Raw genomic sequence first — 15,599 nt, forward strand, 5'->3', positions numbered from 1 at the left:
GGGGATGCCATTTTAGATTTGGTTTTGGTGAGTACTGAAGACCTCCTAGATTAAATGGTTGTAGGGGACAACCTTGGTTTGAGCGATCATGAGCTAATTCAGTTCAAACTAAATGGAAGGATAAACAAAACTAGATCTGCGACTAGGGTTTTTGATTTCAAAAGAGCTAACTTTAAAAAATTAAGGAAATTAGTTAGAGAAGTGGATTGGACTGAAGAACTTGTGGATCTAAAGGGGGAGGAGGCCTGGAATTACTTCAAGTCAAAGTTGCAGAAACTATCAGAAGCCTGCATCCCAAGAAAGGGGAAAAAATCATAGGCAGGAGTTGTAGACCAAGCTGGATGAGCAAGCATCTCAGAGAGGTGATTTAAAAAAAGCAGAAAGCCTACAAGGAGTGGAAGATGGGAGGGATCAGCAAGGAAAGCTACCTTATTGAGATCAGAACATGTAGGGATAAAGTGAGAAGGACCTTGCAAAGGGAATTAAAACCAATAGTAAAAGGTTCTATAGCCATATAAATAAGAAGAAAACAAAGAAAGAAGAAGCTGGACCGCTAAACGCTGAGGATGGAGTGGAGGTTAAGGATAATCTAGGCAAGGCCCAATATCTAAACAAATACTTTGACCCAGTCTTTAATGAGGCTAATGAGGGGCTTAGGGATAATGGTAGGACGACAAAAGGGAATGAGGATATGGAGGTAGACATGACCACATCCGAGGTAGAAGCCAAACTCGAACATCTTAATGGGACTAAATCAGGGGGCCCAGATAATCTTCATCCAAGAATATTAAAGGAACAGGCACATGAAATTGCAAGCCCATTAGCAAAACTCCAGCTTAACTCCATTCTCTTTGGAACCCCCATTCAGATAGTTGAAGGCTGCTATCAAATCTCCCCTCACTCTTCTCTTTTACAGACTAAATAAATCCAGTTCTCTCAGCCTCTCCTCGTAAGTCATGTGCCCCAGCCCCCTAATCATTTTCATTTCCCTCCGCTGGACTCTCTCCAATATGTCCACATCCTTTCTGTAGTGGGGGGCCCAAAACTGGACGCAATACTCCAGATGTGGCCTCACCAGTGCCGAATATAGAGGGGAATACTCACTTCCCTTGATCTGCTGGCAATGTTCCTACTAATGCAGCCCAATATGCCATTAATCTTCTTGGCAACAAGGGCACACTGTTGACTCATATCCAGCTTCTCGTCCACTGTAACCCCTAGGTCCCTTTCTGCAGAACTGCTGCCTAGCCACTCGGGCCCTAGTCTGTAGTGGTGCATAAGATTCTTCCATCTTAAGTGCAGGACTCTGCACTTGTCCTTGTTGAACCTCATCAGATTTCTTTTGGCCCAATCCTCTAATTTGTCTAGGTCCCTCTGGATCCTATCCCTACCCTCCAGCGTATCTACCTCTCCCCCCAACTTAGTGTCATCCACAAACTTGCTGAGGGTGTAATCCATCCCATCCTCCAAATCACTAATGAAGACGTTGAACAAAACCGGCCTCAGGACCGACCCCTGGGGCACTCTACTTGATACCTGCTGCCAACTAGATATCGAACCATTGATCACTACCCATTGAGCCTGACGATCTAGCCAGCTTTCTATTCACCACCTTATAGTCCATTCATCCAATCCATACTTTTTTACTTGCTACAGCAGTTTATACAGATTTTGGATGATACACAAAGACCTAGATGTCCTGGTTTATAAGCCATTTAGGTACAAAGCTGCAAATAAAATGCAAGTGCAGTTATTATGATTAGATTAGGTGTACAAGTTAGCTAACTGCATATATAAATCAGGTAATTACAGTGATTTGCTCATGCACATATACTCTGTTTGCACTGGGGGTCTGGTACATGGCCCAATGAAGACAAAGCTGACAGTTTGCATGTTTAAAAATCAGGGCAGCCATCAACTCTGGCTATGTTTGCCTCCTGATCTACATAAACCGGTACAATAATTTGTTTAATAAAAAAAATTTGGTGCCTGTAATATTAGTCACCTTTTGGTGGCCAGAGGTCACTCTGCAGCACACTGCCTAGTTTCCCCTTCTTCAGAGCCTTTATTAATTCACAGTTCAAAGATGGTTCAAACAATCCTCACAAGGGGTCCTATTTATTTAGTTCTCTGACACACACTGGCCCTCCAGACCCCAAGCAGTCCAGTGTATTCTGATTAATCCAAAATAACACAAAATACAAACTCATTCAGTCTTCATCCCAGCTAGCCTCTACAGTCTCTCCCAGGCCTCCCTTTCTGGAAACTATTTTTCTTCAGCTTCTGTCCCTGCTCACTCAGAGCCTCCTTACTACCTGCACTAGTTACAGACCTAGGTGCAATTGCCTGAACTTCCCCCACTTTTCCGCAACTGCTTGCTCTTTGTATCCTGGGAACTCCAGGTTCAAGCCAGGTGTGGCTCACCCTGTAATCAGAGCTAGTTTAGCCCCAGGGTCTCTAGCCCATGGGGCAAGCCACCCTTAAGTTACAGTGCTACATGCTAAAGGAATTAAGGCATGCAGAACAAATAGAAAATGTGCTAACATCAAGTGTTATTGTTCTATAATGAAAAGTTAGTACAGTCCCCTCCAGCTGGCTGGTAATAAAAGGAATGATGCATGTATGCTTATGAGTAAGCTCAGAGGCACATTGCTCAAAGGAATGGACTCATTTCTGGCATAAACTTCTATTGATGCTAGCAAAGAATTGGGCCCACTGGTCTTAAATGCTCAGAATGGTGTTTTCTCTTTGTGTTTTCAGGTCACTATTGCACCTTGCTCCTGATTTCCACTCCCATTATAAAATGACTTTGAGAGCAACATGCCAAATCATAGAATCATAGAATATCAGGGTTGGAAGGGACCTCAGGAGGTCATCTAGTCCTACCCCCTGCTCAAAGCCGGACCAATCCCCAATTAAATCATCCCAGCCAGGGCTTTGTCAAGCCTGACCTTAAAAACCTTAAAGGAAGGAGATTCCACCTCCTCCCTAGGTAAGGCATTCCAGTGCTTCACCACCCTCCTAGTGAAAAAGTTTTTCCTAATATCCAACCTAAACCTCCCCCACTGCAACTTGAAACCATTACTGCTTGTTCTGTCATCTGCTACCACTGAGAACAGTCTAGATCCATCCTCTTCGGAACCCCCTTTCAGGTACACCTCTACCCCGATATAACACGACCACATGTAACGCGGATTCGCATACAACGCAGTAAAGCTCCGACAAGCTGCTCTGAGCAGTGTATTAAGGGTGCCGGGCCAGGCTCGGGCCAAGGGGTTGGATAAGGGGCAGAAGGTCTCGGGGGTGGTCAGGGGCTCCCTGCCTCCCCAAGGTCTGGGAGGAAGGAACTGTGGGGGGGGGCACTTTTGAGAGCCCTGCAGTCCCAGAGTGGCCCAGGGGATTAGGGGGGGCTGGGAGCAGCCCGCTCTGCTTCCCTCACCCTGGCCCCAGCCATGTCTCTCGGGGGAGGGGGCTTGGGGCAAGAGATCCCCCCGCATTCACTGACAGCAGTGGAAACGGAGCAGCCTGGCCCCAGCCCGCTCCACTCCGCCAGCTCCCAGCCATGGCGCTCCACTTCCCACCGCAGGTGAGCACAGGACCTTTCCCCACCGCCCCCAACGCCCGTCAGTGACACGGCTGGGGCCGGGGCAAGGAAAGCGGAACAGGTTGGGGCCGTGTCGCTCCGCTTCCCGACGCAGGTGAGTATGGCAAGCGCCCTTTCCTCAACCTCCCTGGAAAAGTGCAGAGTCCTGCACTTAGGATGAAAGAATCCCATGCTCCGCTGCAGACTAGGGACCAAATGGCTCTGCAGCAGTTCTGCAGAAAAGGACGTAGAGGTTACAGTGGACGAGAAGCTGGATATGAGTCAACAGTGTGCCGTTAGATTTCTTGGCAACAAGGGCACACTGTTGACTCATATCCAGCTTCTCGTCCACTGTAACCTCTACGTCCTTTTCTGCAGAACTGCTGGAGAGCCGTGGCTGAGGGCTGGCAGAGTGGAGCAGGCTGGGGCCACGTTGCTCCACTTCCCGCCACTACCAGTGAGTGCCTGTCAGTGGGCGGAGGGTGTGGATAGCGGTTGGAGCAGTCAGGGGACAGGGAGCAGGGGGGTTTGGTAGGGGGTGGAGTCCTGGGGGTGATTAGGGATGGGGGTCTCTGGAGGGGGCAGGCAGGGAACAAGGAACGGGGGGGCCAAAGCAAGTTTGATATAATGCAGTCTCACCTATAAGGTTGTGAAACTTTTTGTCCCCCAAGGACCATGTTATATCAGGGTAGAGGTGTAGTTGAAAGCAGCTATCAAATCCCCCCCTCATTCTTCTCTTCTGCAGACTAAACAATCCCAGGTCCCTCAGCCTCTCCTCATAAATCATGTGTTCCAGTTCCCTTATCAGTTTTGTTGAGGTCCGTTGGATGCTTTCCAATTTTTCCACATCCTTCTTGTAGTGTGAGGCCCAAAACTGGACACAGTACTCCAAATGAGGCCTCACCAATGTCAAATAGAGATGAACGATCATGTCGCCCGATCTACCCAAAGTGCCGTTAGATTTCTTGGCAACAAGGGCACACTGTTGACTCATATCCAGCTTCTCGTCCACTGTAACCTCTACGTTCTTTTCTGCAGAATTGCTGCAGGGCCATTCGGTCCCTAGTCTGCAGCGGAGCATGGGATTCTTTCATCCTAAGTGCAGGACTCTGCACTTTTCCTTGTTGAACCTTATCAGATTTCTTTTGACCCAAACCTCTAATTTGTGTAGGTCCCTCTGTATCCTATCCTGACTCTCCAGTGTACCTACCACTCCTCTCAGTTTAGTGCCATCTCCAAACTTGCTGAGGGTGCAATCCACACCATCCTCCAGATCATTTATGAAGATATTGAACAAAACCAGCCCCAGGACCGACCCTTAGAACATTCCGCTTGATATCGGCTCCCAACTAGCCATAGACGCATTGATGACTACCCGTTGAGCCCAACAATCTAGCCAGCTTTCTATCCACTTTATAGTCCATTCATCCAGCCCATACTTCTTTAACTTGCTGGCAAGAATACTGTCAAAAGCTTTGCTAAAATCAAGGAATAACATGTCCACTGCTTTCCCCTCATCCACAGAGCCAGTTATCTCATCATAGAATGCTGTTAGGTTAGTCAGGCATGACTTTCCCTTGGTGAATCCATGCTGACTGTTCCTGATCACTTTCCTCTCCTCTAAGTGATTCAGAATTGATTCCTTGAGGACATGCTCCATGATTTTTCCAGGGACTGAGGTGAAGCTGACTGGCCTGTAGTTCCCCAGATCCTCCTGCTTCCCTTTTTTAAAGATGGAAACTACGTTAGCCTTTTTCCAGTCATCCGGGACTTCCCCCAATCACCATGAGTTTTCAAAGATAATGGCCAATGGCTCTGCAATCACATCCGCCAACTCCTTAAGCACCCTCAGATGTGGTGTATCTGGCCCCATGGACTTGTGCTCATCCAGCTTTTCTAAATTGTCTTGAACCACTTCTTTCTCTATAGAGGGATGGTCACCTCCTCCCCATGCTGTGCTGCCCAGTGCAGCAGTCTGGGAGCTGACCTTGTTCGTGAAGACAGAGGCAAAATAAGCATTGAGTACACTAGCTTTTTCCACATCCTCTGTCTCTAGGTTGCCTCCCTCATTCAGTAAATGGCCCACACTTTCCTTGACTTTCTTCTTGTTGCTAACATACCTGAAGAATCCCTTCTTGTTACTCTTAACATCTCTTGCTAGCTGCAACTCCAAGTGTGATTTGTCCTTCCTGATTTCACTCCTGCATGCCTGAGCAATATTTTTATACTCCTCCCTGATCATTTGTCCAATCTTTCACTTCTTGTAAGCTTCTTTTTTGTGTTTAAGATCTGTAAGGATTTCAACATTAAGCAAAGCCGGTTGCCTGCCATATTTACTATTCTTTCTACACATCAGGATGGTTACTCCCTGTAACTTGAATAAGGATTCTTTAAAATACAGCCAGCTCTCCTGGATTCCTTTCCGCCTCATGATATTCTCCCAGGGGATCCTGCCCATCAGTTCCCTGAGGTTGTGAAAGTCTGCTTTTCTGAAGTCCAGGGTCCGTATTCTGCTGCTTTCCTTTCTTCCTTGTGTCAGGATACTGAACTCGACCATCTCATGGTCACTGCCTCCCAGGTTCCCATCCACTTCTGCTTCCCCTACTAATTCTTCCCAGTTTGTGAGCAGCAGGTCAAGAAGAACTCTGCCCCAAGTTGGTTCTTCCAGCACTTGCACCAGGAAATTGTTCCCTACACTTTCCAAAAATGTCTTGGATTATCTGTGCACCGCTGTATTGCTCTCCCAGCAGATATCAGGGTGATTGAAGCCCCCATGAGAACCATGGCCAGCGATCTAGTAACTTCCGTTAGTTGTCGGAAGAAAGCCTCGTCCACCTCATCCCCTGGTCTGGTGGTCTATAGCAGCCTCCCACCATGACATCACTTTGGTTGCTCACACTTCTAAACTTAATCCAGACACTCTCAGGTTTTTCTGCAGTTTCATACCAGAGCTCTGAGCAGTCACACTGCTCTCTTACATACAATGCAACTCCCCCACCTTTTCTGCCCTACCTGTCCTTCCTGAACAGTTTATATCCATCCATGACAGTACTCCATTAAGGTGAGTTATCCCACCAAGTCTTTGTTATTCCAAACACAGCATAATTCCTTGACTGTGCCAGGACTTCCAGTTCTCCCTGCTTGTTTCCCAGGCTTCTTGCATTTGTGTATAGACACTTAAGATAACTTGCTGATCATCCCACTTTCTCAGTATGAGGCAGGAGTCCTCCCCTCTTGCGCTCTCCTGCTCGTGCTTCCATCCCACTTCCCCACTTACTTCAGGGCTTTGGTCTCCTTCCCCCAGTGAACCTAGTTTAAAGCCCTTCTCACTAGGTTAGCCAGCCTGCTTGCGAAGATGCTCTTCCCTCTTTTCATTTAGTGGAGCCCGTCTCTGCCTAACACTCCTCCTTCTTGGAACACCATCCCATGGTCAAAGAATCCAAAGCCTTCCATCCAACACCACCTGCATAGCCATTCGTTGACTTCCACGATTAGATGGTCTCTACCCGGGCCTTTTCCTTCTACAGGGAGAATGGACGAGAACACCACTTGCGCCTCAAACTCCTTTATTCTTTTTCCCACAGCCATGTAGTCTGCAGTGATCCACTCAAGGTTATTCTTGGCAGTATCATTGGTGCCCACATGGAGAAGCAGGAAGGGGTAGCGATCCGAGGGCTTGATGAGTCTCGGCAGTCTCTCCATCATATTGTGAATCCTAGCTCCTGGCAAGTAGCAGACTTCTCGGTTTTCCCGGTCGGGGCGGCAGATAGATGACTCAATCCCCATGAGGAGAGAGTCCCCGACCACCACCACCCACCTCCTTCTCTTGGGAACCCCCATCCCTAGGACAGTGCATCTCATGCCTTCCAATCGATGGAGTCTCCTTCTTCTCCCTTCCCTCAGATGTATCATCTAGTCCACGCTCCGCATTAGTACCTGTGGAGAGAACATGAAAACGGTTGCTTACCTGTATCTGCATTGCTGGTACATGGACGCTCCCCTTTCTTCTTCTAGAGTCACATGCTGCCAAATTTTTTCACCGTCCTTCTGTCCCCACTGCACAGCCTGCTCTGAATCTTCAGAATGTTGTGTCTGTAGAAGCATATCCTGACCTCTGTAAAGGAAATCTTCAGTTTCTCTTATGCAATGCAGGGTCGATACTTGTTTCTCCAGACCTTGAACCTTCTCTTCCAATATGGAGACCCGCTTGAACTTTGTACACACAAAGTCGCTTCTGTCCCTTGGAAGAAAGACAAATATGGCACATCCTGTGCAGGTAACAACAGCTGAACGCTCACCATCCATATTACCTTCCTTCTACGAGCTTCCTCAGGTGTTGTAGTAACTACTCAGAGAAGCCTGCAAGATGAAAACCTCAGTGGGCTCTCCCCAGGCGAACTCCCTGGCAAACTCCCTCTGTTCACCTGTCCGCTATTTGCCACTCAGCTGACTGGCTTTTTATAACAGTCAGGCTCACTCAAGGCTCACCTGGAACAAAGCACTCGCAATTCACACTTTTCAAACAATCAAGCACATGGTCAAACTGACAAACTGTCCCCACAACAGACACTCAGATACTCACCAACACAGCCTCCCTAATGCAGCCCTTAGCGTACCTCCTCTGAGGCAGATCCCAGGCAAATTCCCTCTGTTAGCCTCTCTGCTGTTCACCGCTCAGCTAGTTTGCAACGGACTGGCTTTTTATAACAGTCAGGCCCACTCAAGGCTCACCTGGAACAAAGCACTCCCAATTCACACTTTTCAAACAGTCAAGCACACGGTCAAACTGTCCCCACAACAGACAAAAATGGGCAGGTGCAAAATGTAGACAATTTTTATCATGTCTAATTTAAAGGGGGAAAAGCAATATACTCAAACCATTTTCGAACCCACAACTTGGTAGATCAAATGGATCTGAGTTGTATAAGTAGGGGCATAGCGAGCAGATCGAGGGACGTGATCGTTCCCCTCTATTCGACATTGGTGAGGCCTCATCTGGAGTACTGTGTCCAGTTTTGGGCCCCACACTTCAAGAAGGATGTGGATAAATTGGAGAGAGTCCAGCGAAGGGCAACAAAAATGATTAGGGGTCTGGAACACATGAGTTATGAGGAGAGGCTGAGGGAGCTGGGATTGTTTAGCCTGCAGAAGAGAAGAATGAGGGGGGATTTGATAGCTGCTTTCAACTACCTGAAAGGGGGTTCCAAAGAGGATGGCTCTAGACTGTTCTCAATGGTATCAGATGACAGAACGAGGAGTAATGGTCTCAAGCTGCAGTGGGGGAGGTTTAGATTGGATATTAGGAAAAACTTTTTCACTAAGAGGGTGGTGAAACACTGGAATGCGTTACCTAGGGAGGTGGTAGAATCTCCTTCCTTAGAGGTTTTTAAGGTCAGGCTTGACAAAGCCCTGGCTGGGATGATTTAACTGGGAATTGGTCCTGCTTCGAGCAGGGGGTTGGACTAGATGACCTTCTGGGGTCCCTTCCAACCCTTATATTCTATGATTCTATGATTCTATGACTCAATAGGGGATGTTGAACTGGATCTTTAAGGAAAATAAGTCTGGCTTTGATAATTAAAATCTGCAGTTCAGTACTATAATCTCTCCTTTTTTCAAATCTTTTTTCCTTATATGTTGTTTTTATTCTCAGCAAACTCTATAAAAATGGATTTTAAAATATTCTAACTATGCATTCAATGGGACAAAACTGAATCAATTGTGAGCATACATTTCCCCCATTTGTTAATGAACAGATACATTTATTTGACTACAAAGTACTCTGTTACCCTTAAAATACAACCAAAGGAACCTTGTCCAGCACAACTGGTTGTACCTTGTATCTCCTGATACTATCTTAATTTGAATAGATATCCAATAGAAAATTGCAGATCCCATGCATATTTCACTGTTGCCAGCTCTTGTGATATTGTAATATTTGGTGGTTTTCTTCAAACTGAAGCTGCTAGAATCCTGCGATTTAGCTTTTGATATGGTCTCCCACAGTATTCTTGCCAGCAAGTTAAAGAAGTATAGATTGGATGAATGGACTATAAGGTGGATAGAAAGCTGGCTAGATCGAGCCATTGATCACTACCCATTGAGCCCGATGATGTCTAGTTGGCAGCCGGTATCAAGCGGAGTGCCCCAGGGACTGGTTTTGTTCAACATCTTCATTAGTGATCTGGATGATGGGATGGATTACACCCTCAGCAAGTTTGAGGATGACACTAAGCTGTGGGGGAGAGGTAGATTCGCTTGAGGGTAGATATAGGGGTCCAGAATGACCAAGACAAATCAGAGGATTGGGCCAAAAGAAGTCTGATGAGGTTCAACAAGGAGAACAACAGAGTCCTGCACTTAGGAGCGAAGAATCCCATGCACTGCTACAGGCTGGTGACCAAGTGGCTAAGCAGCAGTTCTGCAGAAAAGGACCTGGAGATTACAGTGGACGAGAATCATAGAATCATAGAATATCAGGGTTGGAAGGGACCTCAGGAGGTCATCTAGTCCAACCCCCTTCTCAAAGCAGGACCAATCCCCAACTAAATCATCCCAGAAAGGGCTTTGTCAAGCCTGACCTTAAAAACTTCTAAGGAAGGAGATTCCACCACCTCCCTAGGTAACGCATTCCAATGTTTCACCACCCTCCGAGTGAAAAAGTTTTTCCTAATATCCAACCTAAACCCCCCCCACTGCAACTTGAGACCATTACTGCTTGTTCTGTCATCTGCTACCACTGAGAACAGTCTAGAGCCATCCTCTTTGGAACCCCCTTTCAGGTAGTTGAAAGCAGCTATCAAATCCCCCCTCATTCTGCTCTTCTGTAGACTAAACATCCCCAGTTCCCTCAGCCTCTCCTCATAACTCATGTGTTCCAGTCCCCTAATAATTTTTGTTGCCCTCCGCTGGACTCTCTCCAATTTTTCCACATCCTTCTTGTAGTGTGGGGCCCAAAACTGGACACAGTACTCCAGATGAGGCCTCACCAATGTCGAATAGAGGGGAACGATCACGTCCCTCGATCTGCTGGCAATGCCCCTACTTATACAGCCCAAAATGCCATTGGCCTTCTTGGCAACAAGGGCACACTGACTCATATCCAGCTTCTCGTCCACTGTAACCTCTACGTCCTTTTCTGCAGAACTGATGCCGAGCCATTTGGTCCCTAGTCTGTAGCAGTGCATTGGATTCTTCCGTCCTAAGTGCAGGACTCTAAATTGTCCTTGTTGAACCTTATCAGATTTCTTTTGGCCCAATCCTCCAATTTGTCTAGGTCCCTCTGTATCCTATCCCTACCCTCCAGCGTATCTACCTCTCCTCCCAGTTTAGTGTCATCTGCAAATTTGCTCAGGGTACAATCCACACCATCCTCCAGATCATTTATGAAGATATTGAACAAAACCGGCCCCAGGACCGACCCTTGGGGTACTCCACTTGATACCGGCTGCCAACTACACATGGACCCATTGATCACTACCCATTGAGCCCAAGGATCTAGCCAGCTTTCTATCCACCTTATAGTCCATTCATCCAGCCCATACTCCTTTAACTTGCTGGCAAGAATACTGTGGGAGACAGTGTCCAAAGCTTTGCTAAAGTCAAGGAACAACACGTCCACTGCTTTCCCTTCATCCACAGAACCAGTTATCTTGTCATAGAAGGCAATTAGACTAGTCAGGCATGACTTGCCCTTGGTGAATCCATGCTGACTGTTCCTGATCATTTTCCTGTCCTCTAAGTGCTTCAGAATTGATTCCTTGAGGACCTGCTCCATGATTTTTCCAGGGACTGAGGTGAGGCTGACTGGCCTGTAGTTCCCCGGATCCTCCTGCTTCCCTTTTTTAAAGATGGGCACTACATTAGCCTTTTTCCAGTTGTCCGGGACTTCCCCCGATCGCTATGAGTTTTCAAAGATAATGGCCAATGGCTCTGCAATCACATCCGCCAACTCCTTTAGCACTCTCGGATGTAACGCATCTGGCCCCATGGACTTGTGCTCGTCCAGCTTTTCTAAATAGTCCCGAACTACTTCTTTCTCCACAGAGGGCTGGTCACCTCCTCCCCATGCTGTGCTGCCCAGTACAGTAGTCTGGGAGCTGACCTTGTTTGTGAAGACAGAGGCAAAAAAAGCATTGAGTACATTAGCTTTTTCTACATCCTCTGTCACTAGGTTGCCCCCCTCATTCAGTAAGGGGCCCACACTTTCCTTGACTTTCTTCTTGTTGCTTACATACCTGAAGAAACCCTTCTTGTTACTCTTAACATCTCTTGCTAGCTGCAACTCCAGGTGTGATTTGGCCTTCCTGATTTCACTTCTGCATGCCCGAGCAATGTTTTTATACTCATCTCTGGTCATTTGTCCAATCTGGAAGCTGGATGTGAGTCAACAACGTGCCCTTGTTGCCAAGGCTAATGGCATATTCGGCTACATTAGTAGGAGCATTGCCAGCAGATCGAGGAAAGTGATTATTCCCCTCTATATTCAGCACTGGTGAGGCCACATCTGGAGAAATGTGTCCAGTTTTGGGCCCCCCACTACAGAAAGGATTTGGACAAATTCAAGAGAGTCCAGCAGAGGGCAACAAAAATGATTAGGGTGCTGGGGCACATGACTTTTATGAGGAGAGGCTTATTTAGTCTGCTGAAGAGAAGAATGAGGGGGGATTTGATAGCAGCCTTCAACTACCTGAAGGGGATTCCAGAGAGGATGGAGCTAGGATGTTCTCAGTGGTGGCAGATGACAGAAGAAGGAGCAATGGTCTCAAGGTTCAGTGGGGGAGGTCTAGGTTGGATATTAGGAAAAATGATTGTGACATTTCACTCTATATGATTTTATAAAAATATGCTAATGAGTGTGAATATAATGTAACTGGAATATGCTTCATGCAAAAGGACTCTTCTAAGGTATCATTACAAAGCTTATAATCTACTGAGTGTTGTCATCCTACTTGTACAAATGTATCACTCTTTATCTGAAATTAGAAATATGAAATATAACTCTGAGATCCTATTGTAGTTATGCAAAGTGTGGGCCATTAATGGTGGTTTGGAATCTTAATGGCTCCCATTAACCAGGACAATTGACTGTAGATGGCTCTGTTTTACTTGTAAGTCTTCCTGTATATCTGTGGGCTGGCAGCTGTGTAATGAAGTCTTACAGTGACATGTGATCATGTCACCTGAATTGGAATCCATTTTTAACCTGGTGCTTTTCCATTGAGAAGAGGGGTGGGAACCGAGAGGGACAAAGGATTCCTGCCTTATGCAAAAGATATATAAGTGAGTGGGACAGAAAAAAGGAGGCAGCAATCATGAGAAATCCCCTAGCTACCACCTGAGCTGGAACAAGGGCTGTACCAGGGGTAAGGATTGTGCCCAGACTAGGAAGGCATCCAGTCTGTGAAAGAAACTTATTGAAACATCTCTGAGTGTGAGATTTTATTTGTATTCAGTTTTATTACTGTACTAGACTAGACTTGCATGTTTTATTTTATTTTGCTTGGTAATTCACTTTGTTCTGTCTGTTACTACTTGGAACCACTTTAATCCTACTTTTGGTATTTAATAAAATCACTTTTTACTTATTAATTAACCCAGAGTATGTATTAATACCTGGGGTGGGGGGGCAAACAGCTGTGCATATCTCTCTATCAGTGTTATAGAGGGTGAACAATTTATGAGTTTACCCTGTATAAGCTTTATACAAGGTAAAACAGATTTATTTGGGGTTTGGACCCCATTGGGAGTTGGGCATCTGAGTGTTAAAGACAGGATCACTTCTTAAGTTGCTTTCAGTTAAGTCTGCAGCTTTGGGGCATGTGGTTCAGACCCTGGGTCTGGGTTGGAGCAGACTGGTGTGTCTGGCTCAGCAAGACAGGGTGCTGGAAAGGGAGGTGTGCCAAGACTACTTCTGCCCAAGCTGGCAGGGAAAGCAGGGGCAGAAGTAGTCTTGGCACATCATTTGGCAGCCCCAAGGTGGTTTCTGTGATCCAACCCGTCACAACTATTTCACTAGGAGGGTGGTGAAGCACTGGAATGGGTTACCTAGGAAGGTGGTGGAATCTCCATCCTTAGAGGTTTTTAAGGCCCAGTTTGACAAAGCCCTGGCTGGGATGATTTAGTTGGGGTTGGTCCTGCTTTGAGCAGGGGGTTGGACTAGATGACCTCCTGAGATGTCTTTCAACCGTAATCTTCTATGATTCTATGATTTTGAGAGAATCTCATCTTTAGTTTAAAAAGAAATATATAAAGTTTCTAGGCTTCAAGTTTGCAATGAAAACTTTGAAAATGTGACCCAAAATACTCAAACTCTATAGAAGTCAAATAAAAGAACTCCAAATTATTACTTTTTTAAAACCTCATGATTTTTAAAATAATCTCTTAATTTTTGGTGCCTGACTCCTGGTGTTGGCAATAATGATATTTGCAGTAGTTAAGGAAGTTAAAAAGCAAACCTCTCACCTTTGTCACTGGTTCAAATTCAACCTAAACTGGTAGTGATCAGAACTATTGCCAAATGAATGTTGTTTGATGGTCGAAGAGAAATGAATTATCAGTTGTGAAATATGAGTATCTTCATGTTAGAGTAGCACAAAGGCAATAGCTAGCTATGATTGGAAAAGAGACTCACAGCAAGTACACAGTAAGAGCAGACCAAAAAAAGGGAAATTTTAAAAGGTAAAGAATTAACATATTCAATGCCGCAGGATTTTAAAGAACAATATAAACCTCAGAAGAATACACAATGATGCTCTGAAGGGGGCCACTGAGCCAGATATTTTGTATGTTTTACTCTTCACTTTTACATAGGTTGCAAGTGAACTGTACTGTAACAAATGAAGTATCTAATTTCAGTAGAGAGACAGATTTTGTTTCTTTGATTGAGGAAGGACCTTGGATCTCGGATTTCCTGAGTTGATCTATTCTGATAGAGGTGTCATGCAATAGAATTAGAGGGCTCAGTGTTTGTACCATGATAGATATCTACCAAGCAATTCCAAGCAGCATTAGTATTGACCTCTCTGGATGCCATGTGCCCATAAGTAATTTTGGCCTCAGATGAATTTTTCTAAGTTTTCCCACCTCTATGTTGAGGATTCTGAGGCTACAAAGTAATTTGGCTTTTGGGATAATGAGCATAATTTACTATTTTATGTATATTTTTATTATTCCTTATAAAAATAAATAGTTAATTATACATATGTTCGGAAGGATTAGATTTGTATTGGTAAATGTTGGTTTCATCATACACATTGATTTCACCGTACACACACATGAAAAAATATTCCCATCAATAATAACTAAAATTTACAGATAGGAAAAGTAAGAGAAATACTGCTTGAGAACTTATTAGAATTTGATTTAAGGATATTTACTTTGTATATTTTGATATGAGATGTTGATAGTTTGTGGTTTAACAGTTATAAAGTTTTAACTATTTGAATCTCAACATCTACAGTCACTAAATAATTACTGTCTGATCCCCCCCCCCCATTGTCTGATGGCCCCATAATTTCTTGCAACTGTGAAAATTTTAATTGATAAAAATTAAAAAATGCTTAACCTATAATTTCACGCAACTGTGAAAATTTAAATAAACTAAAATCTTTAGAAATGCTTTAAAATAAATATTGATATTATGTGTCAAAAAAATAAAAGTAAAATTCTGCCAAGCCTAATTATATGTGCTAGCCATGTACTGAAAAAAATTATAAATCACATTATCATGTTTTATTGATCAGAGATGGAACTCAATAGAGGATAGCCCTTACTATATATAACTCAATGGACTGTTTTCTGTACAGTAAAATACAATAGATAGTTTTGTAAAAAGTGCATTCTGTATCATGCTTGTAAATTTATTGTTTACTGGTGCTTTACAGTATGTGGCATACCTAATAATACTGTAGCATTTTTAGCCTTTTCTAAATTAGATTTATTTATATATATTTTTCTGCTAAAAAGTTAAGAGCTTGACCTTGCAAACTCTTACTTAGGTAAACAGTCTTTACTC

The sequence above is a fragment of the Caretta caretta genome, chromosome 3 (genome assembly GCF_965140235.1).
Source record: "Caretta caretta isolate rCarCar2 chromosome 3, rCarCar1.hap1, whole genome shotgun sequence".
Lineage (NCBI taxonomy): Eukaryota > Metazoa > Chordata > Testudines > Cheloniidae > Caretta > Caretta caretta.